The 21,480-nt window shown below is 39.4% G+C and overlaps 1 protein-coding gene across 5 annotated transcripts in view; it reads right to left on the minus strand.

Annotated features, from left to right (window-relative positions):
- CCER1 (coiled-coil glutamate rich protein 1) overlaps nt 1-21,480 on the minus strand; it is a 45,493-nt gene that overhangs the window by 19,889 nt on the left and 4,124 nt on the right. For 2 of the 5 annotated variants that reach the window (XR_006600942.1, XR_006600943.1), the window contains exon 3: nt 9,530-9,698. The gene's annotated coding sequence lies outside the window, so the exon portion shown is untranslated. Of the gene's footprint in view, nt 1-2,919; nt 3,094-3,457; nt 3,594-6,965; nt 8,773-9,529; nt 9,699-21,329; nt 21,475-21,480 lie in introns of those variants that run through there. The other 3 variants (XR_006600944.1, XR_002159942.3, XR_002743965.2) reach the window with 3 other exon arrangements.

The raw sequence follows: 21,480 nt of genomic DNA on the forward strand, positions 1-21,480 counted from the left end.
GGATTTAAGACTATTTTTTAAGCAGATGTCTTTCAAATAACCAGTCCTATTCCAATTTCTCTCATGACCCATACCCAATTTGCCAAGTGTCCACTTGTGTATTTTCACTTACGTATCTGTTGATACTTTGAAACTCAACTTGTATAAAATGGAATCCAGTCAGGCGCTTCTCCTGAATTTCCTATGACCATCAACCCGTTCTGCCCGTAGAACTCACCTCTGTAAGACTTAACTTCCTGTATGTGCAGGCGCAACAAAATGTGCCATGTCTGTCCCCTTTCCACTACTCCTGCAGCCACCTGTCCCTGGGCTTCAAAATCTCCCTCAGGATCTGCATCCAGAATGATTTAACTGTTCACGTGCCTCTTCCAGCCCTCTCTCAAAAGATGAAACTTCCAAAGTGGAGCGTTCCTGCTATTTTTCCTCTGCTCAAACACTTCCAATTGCATTTGAGTGCAGCCTTCTTTTCTAGTCACATTTCTTGCTTCTTACCTTCACATCCAGCAAGCTGGATGCTTTCTCCTCTGAATGCCTCATGTTTTCCTGGCTTTGATCATGTTCTTTCCAAGGTTAGCTCAAACATCATCTCCCTTATGATCTCCCTTGTAAGCATTTTTAGAGATTTCCCCCACTACCAAGTATGCTTTTGATCACCATTAAAACTCCGTAACACTTTAATCCCTTCTCTTTATGTCTCCTTAACATACATCACTGTAAACAATGTTCTTACCCTCACAAATCCACTAGATTGCAAACTTCCTGTGGACAGAGTCTGTGTTGCCCATGGTCGATCCTAGTACAAAGCCGTGCGTGAAGAAGCAGTTTGCTAAGCATCAGATTGACTTAGTTGTATTGAACGTGCCCTCACAGCATGTATTTTCCTAGTCTGGGTGCAGCTGCTTCATTTTAGGTGAATGTGCAGCATTTGCCCATTTTTGTCATCATCGTCACCGCCATTATAGTCACCATCAATAAAGACTCACTGAAGATCTACAAAGGCAATTCACGCCCACTTTGGTGGAACTGTACATGGTTGGCACAGATTCCCTGCCGACACTTTTCACTCGAGGACGTCACTGGCAGTGATGCTCAAAGGTAAGCATGGGTTGGCAGTACTGACAATGCGCTGAAATCACGAAATGCCAAGCTACCCTCCATACTGAGGAGAAGTCGAAGTTCAGGCACGGCCGTGACTTTGTGTGGAGACAGGGTTCTCTTCCGATTAGTTTAGCCTTGTTAATTGTGAAGCTTAGCTAACATCCATATCTTCCCCAGAAATCACAGCACACCCTTCTTGCACTTTGCAGCGCTCCTGAACTATGCAGACTACACTTTGGGCCCATGTTAAGTAGCAAAATCACCAAAGCACAAAATACAAATGCACATGGCACTAAGTAGACCTCAGAAAGGATGCTTGCTTAGAGTAGGAGAGCCGAAATAAGAAAGTAGGGGAGTCATCTTGTCGGACCTCAGCTGGGAATGTGCGGGTTGGTCGACTTAACTTTTCACCACTCTGCACAAGCTTGTGAATATCCACAAAAGCACCTGGATATTGGTCTTGGGGTCACAGGTAAATGTTAGCATGTAGGCAAATTCACAAACATGGAATCTGCAAATAATGAGGATCAATGGTACTAAGGGTGATTAACCACTGGCCAGCCAAAGATTAGATAATATTTTATTAGTTCCTTAGGTTGAAATGATGTTTATAAAGTTTCTTACGATTCCTCAGCTTGCATTCTATACTAGTGATGAGAAGCTGTTTATAGTCTCTCCATACATTTACTATCTTAAGTCTCTAAACTTGTAATTGTATAGTAACTCCCCCTTTCCTGGAATGCTGGGCTCCCGTCTTCTTCATTATTTAATTCCTATTTAATCATTGCAGTTCAAGTTAGCATTACCTCCACCAGGAAGCCACCTACTGACCTCCCTCTGAATGCATGCATTTCTCTATTTTGGCACTTGAAATATTAAGAACTTCTTAATAAAGCTCATGTTTAATAATTCTGCGCCCATAATTCCATCGAGCACATGCCTGTCACATAGTAGGTGCCAACTATTGTGTTGAATTGAATTAAACCAGGAAGGGTATAGGAAGAATTGCCAATTCTTTGGGAAAAAAAAAAAAGAAAGAGAGAGAATTCAGCTTGAAAGTGTAGAAAAAACAACTAAAAAGAAAAAGTAAGATTGGATTTACCAAGCTCAAATGAAAGTACAGTGAGGAACAAAAAAAACAAATTCAATTGATTTAAGAAAGACTTTGTGTGCTCAAGTACCAAGGGGGAAATGGCTTAAAACTCATCATTTAACACAAATTGTATGATTCAGCAGCATAAAGCAATTTTTTTAAAAGCTAACATTATGCTGGAGTATATTAATAGGAGTATGACAAGCTTATCATGAGTAGTAATCTTTCTCCCATATTTGGCAATAATCAAGCCTTTCCTGAAGTATTTATGAGAGTTGTAGAGAAATTGGAGCTCATTCAAAGAAAATCTACAAAAATGAAAATGAGACAATTATAAAAGATGAAAGGGACTCTGGGCCTCCAAAGAGGTCAGAGAACAGCAAGGAGGAACGTGAATTAGAACTTGTCTTCAAGCCCAGTCCAGTATTTGGCACAAGGTTCAGTAAATAACTCATTGATTAATTAGAATACTGTATTTGAGGCTCAAAAAAGACAGAGATCAGTGGTCCTGTATTCGTATAGTAGCCAAAACTGGATGCAATAGATTAAAATTTTAGAAACAGATGAAAAGTTATTTGAAGGAGAATCTGATGGCACTGAGGGATTAAATACTGGAATAAACTTTAGCCAGAGATCTTGAAATATTCTTTCATATGTAACTGTTAGAATCACTTAGATGACAGCCTAACTTAAGTCCAGTACCGTCCTAACAGAATTATAATACTTACTGGTATATTCCACTATTTTTCTGATCAAGCAGTCTGTGACTATAGTTCTATTTAGTCTATTTAACCTGTGTCCATAATGACTGTTTTTGCGTTCCCCATCTTTACTCTCATGTATATTGTCCCAGGGATGATGAAGGTAAGTGTCTTCATTTATTTCCTTCTTCATATTCTCACCTGGTAATAGATTTGAATCAAGCGACAGAAAGAAATAACTCTTGATGTAGGAAGTTGGCCACATTTCTTGAAGAAATAGTAAGAGTAATGATTATTTTATAGCATCTATTAAGAACTTAAATGTTCCGTTTACTAGGATGGGAGTCTTATAAGCTTTCTCTCATCTAATCTTAACAAAAAGTTTCTGAGAAAGATACCGGTATAATTTCTTTCATGGATGAGGGAAATTAATTGTTAAGTGAGGAATTCTAAGTCACAGGAATTGAGAGGTAGAGTGGGGATTCACATGCAGGATCTTTCTGACTCTGGAATACAGGTTCTGAACCTGTATTATCCTAGTTTATTCATTCACTGATTTACTTACCTAGTTATTGAAATGATATTTGTTGAAGCGCCTACTGTTTGACATGATTTTTGTTGGTGGTGGGCATAGATTGGGTTCCCAAGGAAAGAACTTCTGAGATGGAAATTTGCTTGCAGGAGGTTTATTGGGCTGTACTCTAAGGAACAACAATTAGAAAAAAGTGAAAGAAGCAAAACTGGGCAGAGGGAGAAGATGAATTGTAAACACGTGGTTGCACAAAGGGCCTCGGCCTGTCTCCTGGGAGCTCTTGAGCTAGATGGCCCCTCATGGTTGTCGCAGATTGTGGGAAGGGGTCTGGTTCTTCATCGCCTCATTCACTGGTCACTTAGCGGGGGCTTCTCCAGGGAAGGCATTTACCTTGGTGAGGCATATCTCCTTCATCCAAGAGCAATTACAAGAAAGGAACTCAGGGGCGCCTGTGTGGCTCAGTCAGTTGAGCATCCGACTTTGGCTAAGGTCATGATCTCATGGCTCATGAGTTTGAGCCCTTGTCGGGCTGTGTGCTGACAGAGCCTGGAACCTACTTTGGATTCTGTGTCTCCCTCTCTCTCTCTCTCTCTCTCCCCCTTTCCTGCTTGCACTCTGTCTTTCTCTCTCAAAATAAATGAACATTAAACAAACAAACAGAACAAAACAACAACAGCAACAAAACAAGAAAGGAGCTCAACCTCAGGACACTCCCCAAAAGGATACAACAGTGAAAACACATGAGTGCCTACCTCCATGATGTTTATCTATGAGTGGAGAAATGGGAGATGTCATCAAAATAATATATTCTTTTTCCCTGTGGCAGATGGTGATGTGTTGCAAGGAGAAAATAAAGCAAGGGAGAGAGCAAGTTTGGGAATGAAGCAATTTAGACAAAGCTTTGTTAAGAAGGTGACGTTGGAGCAAGTATTTGAACAAGACGAGGAAGAGACACAAGTAGATGGCTAGGGACACAGAATTTCTGTTGGAGAGAACAGTCCCATGCAAAAGGCCCAAGAAGGAGCATGACTGTAGTGTTTGAGAAAGAGCAAGGTGAGGGAAGCGCATGGGGATGTACACAGCTGGCCAGTGTGGCTGGATTAGAGCCTGCAAAGCACAGACTCCTAAGAGGTCAAAGCCAAAGAAGTATCAGGAGGCAGGACCCCAGATAATGCATAGGGGTCTATGACTTATTAAGGACTTTGGCATTTGTTCTGAATGAGTTAGGAAGTTATCTGAGGCTTCTGAACAGAGGTGTGAATGATCTGACGAATTTTAAATGGCTCCCTCTTATGTGTTAAGAACAGACTGTCGGGCGACAAAGGCAAAAATAGAATAGGAGTTAAGCTATTGCAGTGGCCTAGGCAAGCCTTGGTGGTAGCTTGTGCCTGGGTGGCAACAGTGGAGGTGGTGAGAAGTGACTGATTCTTGATACGCATGAAAGGTGGAGTCAAAAGAATTTGCCAATAGGGCTCTGCAATTTACTTTTTGGCCTTAAGCAAATTACTTAATTTCTTAGAGCCTTACTATCCTGCCCTTAATATGTGGAATAATAGGTCTACTTTATGGAAGCAATTGTGAAGATTAAATGGAAAAATCCATGTGATGTGCTTGGCCTGGTGCCTAACACCAAATGGATGACCAGTAAACAGAATGAATGTCTGGTAAATACTGTGTTTCCCCGCCCTTGTCTCCCACTCTTCATCCATCGGTTGTTACTTGCATTGCTTCATCTCGTCTTGAAATATATACTCTGAGGTACCCAGACAAGCCTTATGAACTTTGATTTGTAAATAAAGACATATAATGATTTAAATGACTTATATGAAACTGCACCAAAAATTAATGAAAAGATCTCTGGATTCAATTCCTGTTGCAACGTGCTTTCAAGTGTAGGGTATGGCTTCTGACAAGCTGGTGTTTAAATCCTTTAAAATATCTCATAAATCTCATAAGAGGCAAAATTCACCCTACTTTTTGGTGGATTTTTAAAGTGTGCTCTTCAAATTTTGAATTTTAAAGGTTTCTTTTAAAGAAACATATGTTATCCCAGCTGTCTCCATCTAATAAAGCAGCCACTGACATAAGGGAAAAAAATGGAATGTAACATTTCAGAAGTTCTCCAGATACACTGAATACTATGAATGCAGTGAAATCAGGTGAACATGCAAGTAAGGGAATTATGGAAAGGTAAAACACCCTGCAATGCATGTAGAGTCCCAGACTTTCAAAGGCAGTATGGTTTACAACATATAGGTTATTAGCAAGTCAGACAAATCACAGGTTATCAGGGCTCCTGGGTGGCTCAGTTGGTGAAGCGTCTGACTCTTGACTTCGGCTCAGGTCACGATCTCAGGGTTCGTGAGTTTAAGTGCCAGGTCAGGCTCTGCACTGACAGTGTGGAGCCTGCTTGGAATTCTCTCTCTCCCTCTCTCTCTGTCCCTCCCTACTCTCTCTTTTTTTCTCTCAAAAATGAATAAACATTAAAAAAAAAAAAACAGGAAAGAAAAAAAAAAAGAAAGGGGCACCTGGGTGGCTCAGTCAGTTAGGTGTCTGACTTCGACTCAGATTATGATCTCACAGTTCGTGAGTTTGAGCCCCACATCGGGCTCTGTGCTGACAGCTCAGAGCCTGGAGCCTGCTTTGGATTCTGTGTCTCCCTCTCTCTCTCTCTGTCCCTCCCCTGCTCACGCTCTCTCTCTCTCTCTGAAAGATAAATAAAAATTGAAAAAATTGAAAAAATTGAAAAAAAAGAAAAATCACAGGCTATTAAACAAACATGCTGGGTGTTTCTGCTATTGATATATTTAAAAATCACGTGTTTAATGATAAGATGTTTTTATAATGTTTCATTTTAACAAAATTTATAATGTCACTCCTCTATCTTATAATCTCTAGGTGAATAATTATACAAAGAAGCCAGTACATGTCCCTGCCTGTTTTACTTTCTCATGGTCAGAAGTAGAAATATTGTAACAGTTTATAGAATACCATTGAAGAATTTTATTAAAAGTCACAATTGTCAAAATCAACAACAACAACAAAAAAAAACAAAAGAAAAAGAAAGGAATCCATACAGAAAGAAAAACCATTCGATTTTCTATCAATTAATGCTATGGTTTCAAGTTGTGTCAATAACTTGAATAAGACTATTTTTCCTATAATTGACAAAGCTGGTCTATTACTCATTGTATGATTTGTGTTTAAAAGTCAATTTGGTTTTGGACACAGATCTTTCTAATCTCACTTCGCTTGCAGGAGGGCAATAATAATAGGGCTGTGATGATCCAAAGGAAGAGCGAGGGCTTCCTAAGCTGCCTTCCTCCTCCACATAGTCTTTTCTCTTCCAGGGGAGATCCAAATAAAAACCTAACGAAAGGACAATCATGGGAACCTCAACGGAGCGTCAGAGAATCACCTGGGAGGCTTGTCAAACATGCAGATTCGTTTACCACTTGCAAACCCTCCCAAATCAGAATATCCAAGGTGGATATCCCAGAAACCATATTTCATAGGATCTCTGCATGATATTCTCACTTACTCAAGTTTGGGAAGCACACATTCTAACTTCAGAAATAATGTGAACAGGTCACCTGAGTCTTGCCAGTCCTCAGTTTCCTTCTCTGTAAATTGAGGATAATTATAGCCACCTCATAAGATCACTGCGAAGAGTAAATTAGATAAAACCAAGGTGAGACATATGAAGCATGGAATGTTTAGTACTATTTTTAATCATTGTTAGTGACCCTGAGTTCCTGGTTTTCTGGGCTGATGCAACCAACAACAACAACAACAACAACAACAACAACAACAACAAAGGATTTGAGGATATTTTCAAGAAAGCAGGTCAAGTGATAGATGGTGAAATTTAGACATATTACTAATTAAAATGAAGCCAGGAAGGATTTGGCAGAGTGAAAGAAAAATGAGTGTTAGTGGGTCTGAGAGTCTCAGTGAAATCTAAGAAAAATGTGTGGTGGGCCTCCATGGAGAGAGCTGGCAGGATGGAGTGTGGAGAAGAAAGTGTGTTTTCTTTCCTCCAGTTTCTAGAATGGAAATTGTGTGTGTGTGTGTGTCTGCGTGTGTATGTATAAAACAGTTGGAAATGTGATAACACTATCAAAAGCACAAGACATCAACTACAGAAGTACTAAAACATGAAACACGAGACAATTTGATATGGGACAATTTAAAACCCTGCAGCCCAAATCAAAACCTGCTCTCTACTCCATCGCAAGAAGCCATTCTCTTGCTCGTCCCTAAAAAGTTGTGCTTCTCTTGAAGAGCAGCTCTTCAGGGCTAGAGAACAAAATAAGAGAAGAGAGTTGCCATAGACAAGGAACATTTAAGATTTTACTGGTCTTGTGGCCCCTGATTATGGCAAGACTGAGATATGACAACAAAATTAAGTGACATGGCAGACACGAAGACAAGTGGGGTGGAGGCCAGGGGCCTGTGAAATAGCTATTATGGCATGGGTTTCCAGCAGAGATGGGGGTTTGGCAAGGTTTGGGGTGATGAGGAAGATTGGGCTCTGGAGACGATACAATGATCCCTGCAAGTTGGAGAGTGTATGGGTGCCTGATCGATGAAAAGGAAAAGTGTGGAAGGGCCTTGGCCATGCGCTTGCTGTGGTGCTTACTCACATTAGGCTGAGAGTCATGGTTTACAAGTGGGCAGCATTGCAGAGCAGGAGTTATGCCTCCCACCCTCACGCTGGTCTTCATGAACTTGAGAGAATAAGCAGTGTATGTTCAGACAGCTTCAAGGGAAGCCGCGTCCCTTGGAGGAGCACCGGATTTAAGACAGAAGGTTCCATGTGAGAAAAGACTGAGATGCGGGGAAGGCCTCCCCTCACGGGGCAGGTGAGCTTCCAGAGTGTGCTCCTAATGCCCTCAAACGGGGCCTTGCTCTCTAACACTCTGTGGACATTGCCTTCAAATTCTTATAATCTTACCTTTCAATTTGTTTTGTAAATGAAATCTGATGGGACGGTGGAGAATGTGTGAGAGCTTAGAACCTCGGCTCACCTATTGTCCTGCCTCCCTGCCTCCCTGGACAAGGCCTCAGCCACCTGCTTCCCGCACCCCACTACCCCTACCGATCAGTGACTGTTGCTGCCCCCACTGAGGGCCTACGTATGGACTTGGGGATGAATAGGGGGTGAGGAATGCAAGCCCCACACCGAAAGTGCTATGGCAGGGTCTGGGCTCCCATGAGGTTCTATACTTGTACCTCACCCAAGGGAACATGACACTTAAGTATCTTTTTAGGGTACCTGGGTGGCTCAGACAGTTAAGCATCCAGCTCTTGATTTCGGCTCAGGTCATGATCTCACGGTTTGTGAGTTTGAGCCCCACGTCGGGCTCTGTGCTGACAGCGTGGAGCCTGCTTGGGATTCTCTGTCTCCCTCTTTGTCTGCCCTCCTGCTTGTGCTCTCTCTCTTTTTCAAAAATAAGTAAATAAACGTTAAGGAATGATTTTTTAAAAACCACTGTGACTGGTTCAGAAAGAGAGCACAGAGGGGCGCCTGGGTGGCTCAGTCGGTTAAGCCTCCGACTTCAGCTCAGGTCACGATCTCGCGGTCCGTGAGTTCCAGCCCCGTGTCAGGCTCTGGGCTGATGGCTCAGAGCCTGGAGCCTGCTTCCGATTCTGTGTCTCCCTCTCTCTCTGCCCCTCCCCCATTCGTACTCTCTCTCTGTCTCAAAAATAAATAAATGTTAAAAAAAAATTTTTTTAAAAAGAAAGAGAGCACAGAAGAAAGGAAAGAGCTTCTTCCCCTGCTTTTTCATGCAAGGGGCCCTACGTTCACATTTTGCACTTGAGCCCTACAATTTCTGTAACTGGCCCTGACTTGAGGTTTCCAGAGGTAGCAGAGGAAGATCACAGAAGGAGGGCAAAGGAGGGCAGGACTAGAGAGAGGGGACATCAGTGGGACTCTAGGTGAGGGCAGATAGATAAACAAACCGCAGGGGATGATGGGCTTTGCCTTTTGGGCAGTGGCCAAGGAGAAGATTGTGAGAGAGATGGAGCTTACCTTGTCAAGGATCCAAATGGAATGCTGGCAGAAGTTTTAGTGTGAGTGTCCTGAACCCCAGTGCTTACCTTTATTGCTCAGGGCACCAATCAGAAGGCTGGGAGGTTCTCATAAGTTGGTTCAATAAATCCTCTCCCGGAAGCTTCCAAGACAAACCACTTCAAATCGAAACTCCTCTTGCTGAATACAGCAGTGTGCTCATGGTGTGTGGGGTCAGGTCCAGGCCAAAGGAAGGCACTAGGGACAGAATTTGAGTCTTACTGTAAACAGCTGGACATAGCCAAAGCTTACGGGGCTTACAAAGGAAAAACAAAAGGCTTTGGGGCCTGGGTTTTCAGTGACCAATTTTTTTTTTAATTTTTTTTTCCAACGTTTTTATTTATTTTTGGGACAGAGAGAGACAGAGCATGAACGGGGGAGGGGCAGAGAGAGAGGGAGACACAGAATCAGAAACAGGCTCCAGGCTCCGAGCCATCAGCCCAGAGCCTGAAGCGGGGCTCGAACTCACGGACTGCGAGATCGTGACCTGGCTGAAGTCGGACGCTTAACCGACTGCGCCACCCAGGCGCCCCTTCAGTGACCAATTTTAACCCCAAAGAAAGACCTTAACTCTTTGAGGTTTATGTGTAAAATGGGGAGGGTGATCACTTTTGCTTTCTGATGACCCAGGTTTGTTAAAAGTGTCAAAGTATATCAAAAATGTGAAAATGCCTTGCAAATAGCTATATAAATATTAATTGGTACTGTAATTCTATATTCTTTTTTTTTTTTTTAAGGATTACTGGATCCTACAAATTAGTCTGTGACAGCATTTAGGAGAGGGACACTGGAGTCATGCTTCATCATTGTGAGCCCCACATCTCTGGAAGGTTAAAGCCTTAGGGTGGACCTCTGAAAATTTTAAACACAAACAGAAGCAAAAAGTGAAGTTCCAAAACAGAAGAAAGCTAAATGTATATATACAAATGGCAAGTGTGGCTGGATGAAGGTCCCGAAAGACATCTATTACACAAAGAAGGTAGGAAAGGAAAGAAAAAGTCCTATCTTCTGAATTGTAAAGTACTTTCTGCCTCATACATTTATCTACATCAAAGGAGTCTCTTTCTGTGTTATTGTCTCTTTCTCTCTCTCTTTTTTTTTAATTTAAAATTTTTTTAACGTTTACTTAGTTTTGAGAGAGACAGAGAGACAGAGGGTGAGCAGGGGAGGGGCAGAGAGAGAGGGAGACACAGAATCTGAAGCAGGCTCCAGGCTCTGAGCTGTCAGCACGGAGCCCAAAGCGGGACTCAAACTCACAAACCATGAGATCATGACCAGAGCTGAAGTCAGATGCTTAACCAACTGAGCCACCCTGGCGCCCTGTCTCATTCTCTTTTTGATAGATTATGGAAGGATCTAAAATGGAAGTGGGATTAGCACTATTTACCAACTTTTCCTCATTCATCAATGGAATACCCACAAAAGAGCAATTGTGGATAGTGTGGAAAAAAACAAGTACCAATCTAAAGAGATCAATGAAGCATCACATTAAATAATAATGTCAGGGTTTTAGAAAAGAGGTTATAGACAGTCCAGAAACTAAAATCTGAGTAACATGTTTCCGTCACCTCTTAACAAATCAAAATCTTAGCTTAATTCAGACAAATGTGTTTGAAACATCTTTTCTCAAACATGTATTCAGAATTTTAAAGTGGATAATACCCATCTCTTCAATTTGTTAGATTTTGGAGACAGAACTTAAAATCTTATGGTGTCCCAAATCGTATTTTTTCGTCTTGTGGAGATTAAAATAGTAGCTAGAGTAAGGTGTAAATACTGGGTGCTGATATAGCTCAATTCTCTAATTAGGTGGGTGTGCTGGCGTGGCTTCTTTGAAAATATCGCCACCTAGAGGAAATTATGAGTCAAAGCAACATCTGCAATGCACCACGGACACTGCAGAAGAGAAGTATGACATCTGTAAGAAGAAAAACAGGTATTTCAGTGAATGAGGTGGGCCACTTAGGAAACGTATTAGGTCACGGGTCTACTAGTGTATTTTTGCATAATTTAATTAATTTATATATCTATTTGTATTCCTAAGCAACATTAAAACTGCATATAGCTTTAATTTATGCATTAGGGATTGACTTTTAATTTTTTTGTCCATATCTGGAAATATTTTTAGAAAATAGATATCCTGATATTTGACTACAGGGGTAAAATTTACATTTTGGGAAAATTCTTCGATTTAAAAATAATCAGTAATTTAATTAACATCCTGAAAATGTTTAAGAGGCTAACATACTAAGGATTTTCTATCTCAAGTCTTAGAAATTAACAAACAAAATTCCTTAAAGTCATTTGTTTCTGAGCATTTATGACTAGGTTCCAAATCATAGCAAGCAGGGTAGGAGGTAATTTAGTTGGTTGATTCGAATAAAAATGGGATAATTTTCTTTGCTTCAATTTCTGATGTTTTTCAATCATGGCAATTTCTGAAAGCATATTTAACATGAAATATGATCTATGCAGTAATCTTAATATGCTATGTAACAAATATGGGACCTTGAAAGCAACAGATCTTTAAGGTAGGTTTAAATGGATGATTTAGCAGCTATGAGAGATTTATATCCTGTTTAAAAAAAAAAAAAAGAAAGAAAGAAGCTGCCAACTTCAAAAGTTAACTCTCTTAAAAAGTCCCTAAAGATGATTTTACTTTAAATTGTCTTCTGAAGATAACAATTTTTGGCTAATTGGATTCCTCTGGATTATCAATTTTCAATGTGTCAAGAATTATGGAGTAGGTAAGAATATAAGTAAGGAAAAAACAACTTCATAGACTATTTGAAGAAGTTTTATTGTCCTGTGTTTACCCTTGTTAGATCTGTTGCCTATTAACTCATCAATCTTCCCCAATAAATGCTAAGCCCCCCTGGAGGCAGAGACTATTTTTTATATGCAGTCATTCCTAGAGTGCCATTTGGTCAGTGTCTGTTCTGATTAATTGATATCCATAGTACAAGTGGTTAAATATTTTGAATATAACCCTTAGCTGTATCTATAGCACTTAGAGTAGTCCCTGACATTTGGGAAGAACACAAAACACAATGGGTGAGTGAATGAATGAATGGCATCCCAAACTGGACCTACCGTCTGTTTTAAGTGTATGTTTATTGAATGTATCTCTCCTCCCCACCACACACAAAGCCCTTAATTAAGTAATCTGTAGAAGGTCTGATTAACACTTGTAAGGCAAAGACAAACATAAATAATTCCTATCCTTTTTTAGATTATCACTAGCCTAAGCATAATGGCATACCAAAGGGAACTATTTTGTCATATGAAATTATAAATGTGTATATATGTGTATATATGTATACATATACATAATATCTTATATACATATTACAGTATACCTATTATAGTATGAATTTACATATAATATATATGTATATATTTGCATATAAATATAATTTTAGGAACGGGTAGTATATTTGGTAATGGAATAGAAAAGATTCTTAGGTACATCAAGATGAATCATAAATTAATCTACCTGGATAAGTAAACTTGATGCTTGATCACTGCCTAGGGAAACTATTTAAATTACTGGGCAGGTTACATGTAACATACCTAATATATATTAAATTCGGTGAGCACTGACTGTCTTCTATTTGCAAAGTAGCTGTTATGAGTCTACACTTTAGTGTTCTATAGTTTTTGTAGAACAATGGTTAAGGAAGATGAACAACCTAAATGCTGAAAATTTCTGTGTTCTAAAACACACTTGACTTCAAGGATTTCAGTAAAATATGTGTGATTCTGTCTTGTGTATGTAGTCTAGACCAATCAGCTTTCTCCCTCCAGCCTCTATCAGCAATGCATCGCCACATTTTGGGAAAAATTTATTTTATGTTATGTTATGTTATGTTATGTTATGTTATGTTATGTCATGTCATGTCATGTCATGTCATGTCATGTTATTTTTCAGAGAGAGACAGAGGGCGAGTGGAAGAGGGGCAGAGAGAGAGGGAGACAGAATCTGAAGCAGGCTCCAGGCTCTGAGCTGTCAGTGCAGAGCCCAACGCAGGGCTTGAACTCACAGACTGTGAGATCGTGCCTTGAACCTAAATCAGATGCCCAACCGACTGAGCCACCCAGGTGCCCCAATGCATCACCACACTTAATCCCCTTCAAATCTTAATGCTGTTCTGCTTCTATGGACTCTCTTTTCCTCCAAGTCAACAGCTTTGCTACAAAGCAGGACAAACCAATCAATTGTTTGATCAATTGATTACTGGACAAACTAATCAATGCTAATATAGTCATTGGGCTTATTCATTGTCAACTCTCTCCTGATAAATGCAGAATCTAATAGATGATTTATAGATACATAAATAAATAAAAAATGTCTTAAAGGAGTGGTGAGGCTTAAGGTAGGAAGCTTAAGCTAGAAAAATCATAAACATACCATTGACCAGTGGAAACTATTTTGAAAAAAGAATTTTAACGTACACCAAAATTTAAACTCCCTGTCTCTTGTCATATTTATGACTGGGTCTTATGGTAACGAGTGACAGAGGAATTGTAACATCTTACATAGCATTATTCCTAGCTAAATCCTTCTTTTCTTTCCTTTTTTTAAATGTTTGTTTATTTTTGAGATACAGAGAGAAGAGCGTGAGCGAGATGGGGGCTGTGGTCAGAGAGAGGGAGACACAGAATCCAAGCAGACTCCAGGCTCTGAGCTGTCAGCACAGAGCCCGACACGGGGCTCGAATTCATGGACCATGAGATCATGACCTGAGCCGAAGTCGGACACCCAACCGACTGAGCCACCCAGGCGCCCCAAGTCCATATTTTCCATTAATTTCATCCACATTTCCCGTTTAAATTCTTGCCTCCTCTCATTCCTGATGCTTTCCTTATGGTGATACTTAGCTCTTACATTTGGACACTTCATTATACCCAAAGCTTTCAACTGACCTCCTGATATTGGCTACTGCCTGTATTTTTTACACCGTATTCTATATTTTTCCTTAACCGTGGCTGCCATGTGGCAGCTCTTGGGCTCCTCCCCTGCCAGCAGCCAGCAATTTTCCATTTCCACCCACTTCCATTAGTGACAGCTGATTCCTAATTTAGAGAATGAAGAATTCTGCAATCAGAACGTGCTTTATACTTTCACCTTAAGAAGAAAGGGGAAAGAGGCCAGGAAACGGCTCTAATGATGTGAGGATTCTAGCACAATTTTGCACACTGTTTCTTTTCTCTCTTTAAAAACTTCTCCTCCCATAAATAGTTTATCACAGAACCTTTGGACATCAACTACTGAGACTCAGCATTTTTCCAGGACGGTATTACAATATGCAGTATGACTGCAGAAGTTTGACTTTGAATATCCACTCTGAGTTCTGTCCTTGACTAATCTGAGCTGAATTTAAAATTTCATCACACTCCCCTCCATTTCATGGAGTAGAGCAACGATACAAGGAAACAGACTGTGTGGCTTCCAACTTCAGTCACTTGTTAGCTTTGCAACCTTGAGTAAGTTGTTCAGTAGCTGTCAGCTTCAGCTTTCTCCCTGGGAAGCTAAACCTATACTCAGGGCACAGGTCCTGGAACAGGGTAGGGACTCAGCCAATGTTAAGTTGAAACGTGGCAAAAAATAAGAATTTAAATTTCCAAACCTATTGAAATTGTAGAATGATAATGAACTTAAAATGTATTTTCAGGTGCACTTGAAGAGGAAGATCGTTGCTGTGGGCATTATCTAGGTGGCTCATATTCATGATTCTGTGGCCTAGCAAGCCTGAGTCAAGAGCTTCCTTGTGATTAAAGGACTTTGTGTTCAGTCCCTATAGAGATCTGTTTTGTCCACAAGGATGTGCCTAGTGTATAACACAGAGCTCAGGGTGCGAGAGATGTTGTGCATCTGAAAGTGGTTTTAGTACACTCATCGTGAATAGGTCACTGTGCTTCCCTATGAGAGCTACCTAACGATCACAGCTCATTTCATACATTTCGTTTCATTTTTTCAGAATAAATATTTTCAGAATATTAAACACATTTATTGAGGGCTTTTTATATATAAGAGTCTGTATTGAAATAGAAAATCAGTTCCTCGCCCTGAGGGATTTTCTAGCCGGAGGAGAACCACAGAAAACTAGCTATAATTTTCAAAGGATAATGGAATTCTCGGTGAATTGAGTACCTGCTCTTTCTAGAGGTGCTCAGAGCAACTGATGCAAGTGTTACTAAGAAAGTTGTGTACGTGGAAACTGCTTCTCAGGCTAAGGCAGAGCCAATCCTTAGCACTGACTTATGCTCCCAACAGAAGTGGTTAAGCAGCTGGAAAGAGCTGGAAATGGGACAGCAATAAAAATATTAATTATTCTCTGGATGCCAGACAAACAAATAAGCAGGGTTGTCTCTTTCCCTAACAAGTTGTGCTCTAAGGAGTGGCTGTGATCATTAATAAATGAAATGACGCTCAAGTCCCAGGAGGTAATTGACGATCACAAGTCCTGCATTTAAAACTAGGCCAGGGGCGCCTGGGTGGCGCAGTCGGTTAAGCGTCCGACTTCAGCCAGGTCACGATCTCGCGGTCCGTGAGTTCGAGCCCCGCGTCAGGCTCTGGGCTGATGGCTCAGAGCCTGGAGCCTGTTTCCGATTCTGTGTCTCACTCTCTCTCTGCCCCTCCCCCGTTCATGCTCTGTCTCTCTCTGTCCCAAAAATAAATAAACGTTGAAAATAAAAAATTAAAAAAAAAAAATAAAACTAGGCCAAAATAATGTACCACTGCATGTCAGAGAAGTGGAATTAAAATAAAAACGTAAATTTTATAAAAAAAAATATAAAATAAATAAATCTAGGTCAATGGGCACATAGTTTTATTTTTCAGGATTAAAGTACTAAGCATTATTTACTTTAGCAACTGGGAGTTAAAATTTAAGCATCGAAAAATAAATTCCAAATTTGCTAATTGTCTTCTCTGCTGTTGGTTTTAAGTCAAAACAAATATACTGTCAAAAATACATTGCTTGTATTAATTAGGGGTGTAAATCTCAAAAGGAATTAAAAATAGATTTATTATAGTAATATCTTTAGAAAAACTTATTATCAGTATAGAATTAGAAGTATAAAAATAATAATCCATGGAAATCCAAGAATCTTGTGGGTCTGTTTTCCTTCTTTCTTTTACAGTTTGATAGTTTATGTTTGTAGCTTAGTTTCATAGGTCAAAAAGATGCTATTGTTAAACACCAAGATAGTTGGCAACACGTTCAAATAAATGATACAGACATCTTAAGTCCTTGGGCCAGCACCTTTAAAATGTTCATCTTCTATGTATTAATATAGTATGTGTACCAGAAAAATGCATCTGTAAATACAACAGGAACGCCATGATCATTAGTTCACATCTAAATGTTCAACCTTTGCCACTAGGTGGCACCTATATGTTAATAGTGGTAGAGCATATGTCCCGCATCTGAAGGCAAAGTTGAGAGTATGTAAGAGAAAGGTAAGTTAGTTTAGCTTCGTTTTGTATTTAAATATTTGTGCTGGTATATACTTTGAGGTGATGGGTTTATTGCAGTAAATAATGTGGAATTCACAATTTTTTTTTCAGAAAAGGAAAACATTTTTTTTTTTTAAAGAATAAATAAAAGATGAACATTGACTTTGGAAAATCCACTGGGGGTGGGAAGATGTACATCCATCCACTTAGTCCTGACCTCAGCTTGTCATTTTATATTATCTCTCAGCTCAGTGGAATGTTACAATTGAAAGAAAGTTACAACAACAACAAAATATCCAATTATATATACCAGCATTATAATGTTGCTTTTGGTAGTGCTATTAATAGTAAATGTCATATGAAGTCTAATTTAATAGTGATTTTTGTCAGAACTGGTAAATTAAATTAACATCAGTAAAAGGTCTTGAATTACTAAAAGTGACGTGCTAAACTTCTAAATCTCTCCACAGGAGAGAATACTCAAATATTTCATGATAATAGAAGTATCAACCATTATAAAAAAGTCCAAATGCCACATGAAAACTACAGAAGATGCTAATATTAATAGTTTCTCTTTAGGTGTAACATAAGACAGAACCTTCAATAATGTTATAGTGTTATGAATGATATCCAGTATCTTAATACGCCTACAAAATTACCTACAATTTTTGTGAATATTTTTCTATCATGAAAACATTGATTTTAATTATAGATGAGAAGCAATACAGTCACTAAAACTAAATTTTCTCAGTGAGGTGTTTTTTTTCCCACCAAATATGTGTATATTGACACGCACATATATAAAATTATTAACCAACAGTGATCGTCATCATATGACTTACATAAGCTGTTAAACTAGTAGTAAGAATTATAACAGAGACAGGAATATTAGTATCTCTTCCTTAGGTGCCATTATCATCAACCCCACATCGAAGACAATATAATCTTTTGTACTCTCCTTGGAACTCAGGTCAAGGTTATTAAAGGAAATTTTGATCCTACCCAAGGTGTCTTAAATAAGACAATAGGGAGATATGTTCCAATAATACAGTGGGCCTATAACTTTAAACTCCAAACAGAGGACTTGAGTCCTGAAACATTTTACTTCTTTGCATTTCAGGCCCTTCATCTGTATAAGGAAAATAAAGCATTAGTTCACAGCGTGGCTCTGTATTTCAATGTGATAATACATCTTAAGGATCTTGCATATGCTGGGGCGCCTGGGTGGCTTAGTTGGTTAAGTGTCCGACTTCGGCTCAGGTCATGATCTCACTGTTTGTGAGTTCGGGCCTTTCATCAAGCTCTGTGCTGACAGCTCAGAGCCTGGAGCCTGTTTCAGATTCTGTGTCTCCCTCTCTCTCTTTTGCCCTCCCCTGTCTCTGTCTCTCAAAAATAAATACACATTAAAAAATTTAAAAAAAAATCTTGCATATGCTTACATGTTTTTTGAAGTATTAAGATCTCTGTTCTGAATAGTGTATGTTTTCCACATAGGTGGCTTGTAGCAGGTATTTAATATTTATTGGAGTTTTCACTGTCTTAGGTGTAGCATAAGACAGAACATTCTTCTTTAAGCATTACTATGCATGTGTTTTGATTTTGAAAAGATACATTGCCTCTCTGAAAAAAGAATGATCCTGACTGGGGTGGGTAGTTCTTAGCACTAGCCATTAGGGTATTAATGTCAGCCATAAGAAGGAAAGAAACATCACTGACCTGGCGTTAGGGGGAGATGATAAAGAACAGAACTTCTAGCTATATAGATTTGATTTTCGTAGTCCTGCACAACAGTAAGTACAGCTCAAAGTATGTATCTGATTACAATTATCTATGGGGAAACAAGGTAGTTAGTGAATCATTTTGTTACTTACCTTGTGGGGTTTTACATTTACAGTTGCTCTGATTACTAACAAGTGACTTTTAGACACCCCAGGATATGTCGATGGTCTCATCTGTACATTTATTAAATACTTAGTATTATAAGTAGTAGATATTGGATATCACTGTTCTGAGTGTTTGGTATGTATTGACCCATTTAACCTTCATAATCTCATTTAATCTCGTGAGGCAGATACTACAGATGAGGAGAATGAGAAGCCAAAATTTCAGTAACATGCCTGAGGTCACACAAGTAGTAAATAATAGAAGTTTTGAAGCTACAAAGTGCAGCCTTGATCATTAAATTCCCTTGAGGGCTCTCCAATGGCACAAACCCCTCAACCACAAAGCTTCTAGGCCTTCACTGTGCAGGCATATCATTTAAAGATCGTGCTACAAAGCAGATTCTAACTCAAAAGGTTTGGGTGGAGGCTGGGCATCGATAGTTCTAGCAAGACCGCAGGTAGACCCAATGCTGTGTGGTCCATGGACTACACTTTCAATAGCAAGGCACCAAAGCATTACATTTGCACACTATTTTACCAGGAGCCAAAACCGAATTTCAAGGGCAGATTCGTTCATTCTTAGTTTAGTGATAACAACTAAAATATCTAGATATCTCAGTCCAACAGAACTTCAATGAGATGACACTTCATGAGCCTAGTTAATGAACGTAAACTGATCTCATGTTCAGAAACTGACATGATTTTTATGATTAGATGTAGTCTAATTCATGGTGATGCAGTCTACACTGTACTTCTTAAATATTGGGTTATTTGATCTCCACAGTAGACTTGAGCAGTAATGGAGTATGACAAGTACCTTTGAGGAAACCTTTGAGGAAACAGACCCAAGGAAAGTGGCTACTTAGGCACTCTTAGGCAGCAGTGACCACACACAGAGGCCCAAACTCTTCTCTTCCCTCAACTGACCTTGATGTCTAGCCATGTTCCATTAACTGATTAAATGTAAATAGATGCAAATACAGAGTAAATGGATACAGAACAACGATAGTACCTGAAACAGGTAAGAGGCAGCCACATTCTGATTTTGCTTTAAATACACAGATAACCAAGGCCAAAGGAATTTGGAAGCATGAATATTGAGTAATTTTCTATCGTTATTCCATTCATATAAATGTAGCTAAATGTGAACAACATAGCTGCATATATAATTTTATTATGCTGTTAAAATCAAAATTAAAGCTGTTTTCTTAGTCCTATTCACTCCCTCACCCCGAGACCACCTATGAGATGATATTTATATTATTTCCTTCCCAAACTCTGTAGGTTTGGTGCAGCCATCAGGAAACCGGTTATTTCACCTTTTGTGTTAATTGTAATGGAACTAAATCTGTTGGGATTACTTTTTTCATAAGCAGATGTTAAAAATTTTATGAAACCATACTCAGAATTCAGAGTTGATCTCTAAATGTCAAACGTATTTACCATCCTTAGAAGACTAATATTTTCACAGAAAAAAAATCCCTTTGAGTTACTCTGGAGATGAAGTAATGAAGATAAATCAAGAAATGCTGTCAGTCACTAGGAAAGGAAAATACCGGAATCTCTATATTTAAAAACACTTGCGAATAGACAGCAAAGATTCTTATCAAGCCTAGGCCTTCTAGACATATCTGCGATTTATAATGTTATCTTTCTTATCATTGGCAAGGGAAATAATACCTCCATTCTTGAGAGAATTGACTAAATGGCACCTCTTTATGGCCGTGTTCACGCATCGAGTTTGAAACGACTTTAAGAATGATACACTTACTTTGGAAAATTGTATTTTCTTCGAGTGTACACTTAACTCTAAAACTAAAGACTAGATTTATTCTGAGTTCTTACTGATATTACTGAATCATCAAGTTGTACTGAACAGCTGTGTAGAGGTTATGAGAATTGAGAACTACAGTGCTCCAAGCATGCTAAGCAACAACCCCTAGGATCCTGTCATTACATGGGAGTGGATGGGGAGAGGTCTGAGAAATGTAATGGTGGGGTATACTGGGGGCGGGGGGACTATCCCTCTTTCCCCCCAGCATGATTTAATTATTTCATATTAGACTTTGGGATTAGAAAAGGGGCCATCACAACCTGGCTAATAAAACAAGAGTTCCCATAGAGAATCATCAGGTACTAATCATTTTCATCATTAATTTTTGCTGGTGTCTATTTCAGAAGATATGGGTTGCACAGAAATTAATAGATAACATAGCTTCTGCCTACCTCTGTCACTGTTCATTGGCTGCTCCTTTGGGACATTCTCGTATTTCTGTCCTCAGTCCCTTAAAGGCACCAAGCTCCTGCCAGCTCTCTGCCTTTACACTCATAGTTCCCTCTGCCCACAGTAAACATCCCCTTGGAAACCCCTGTGATACATACTTTGCTAGTGATGCATTTCCTTGGCATTGCTTGCAGAGTGACTAATTTGTCTAACTCCTCATTTAATGTGTCTTTTCTCCTAAACCATAAGCAACACGAGAGTACTGATTTTGTTTATTTACCATTGTATCCTTATCAGGATTTACATTGCTTGGCCCCTAGGAGTGTTTTGAACAAAAGTTTGTGAAGTGGAGGAAATTCTTGAGGTTTACATCCTTTACCATGGCTAACGAAGAATGCCGCGTGCCTGTGG

This window comes from Felis catus, chromosome B4 (assembly GCF_018350175.1).
Source record: "Felis catus isolate Fca126 chromosome B4, F.catus_Fca126_mat1.0, whole genome shotgun sequence".
Lineage (NCBI taxonomy): Eukaryota > Metazoa > Chordata > Mammalia > Carnivora > Felidae > Felis > Felis catus.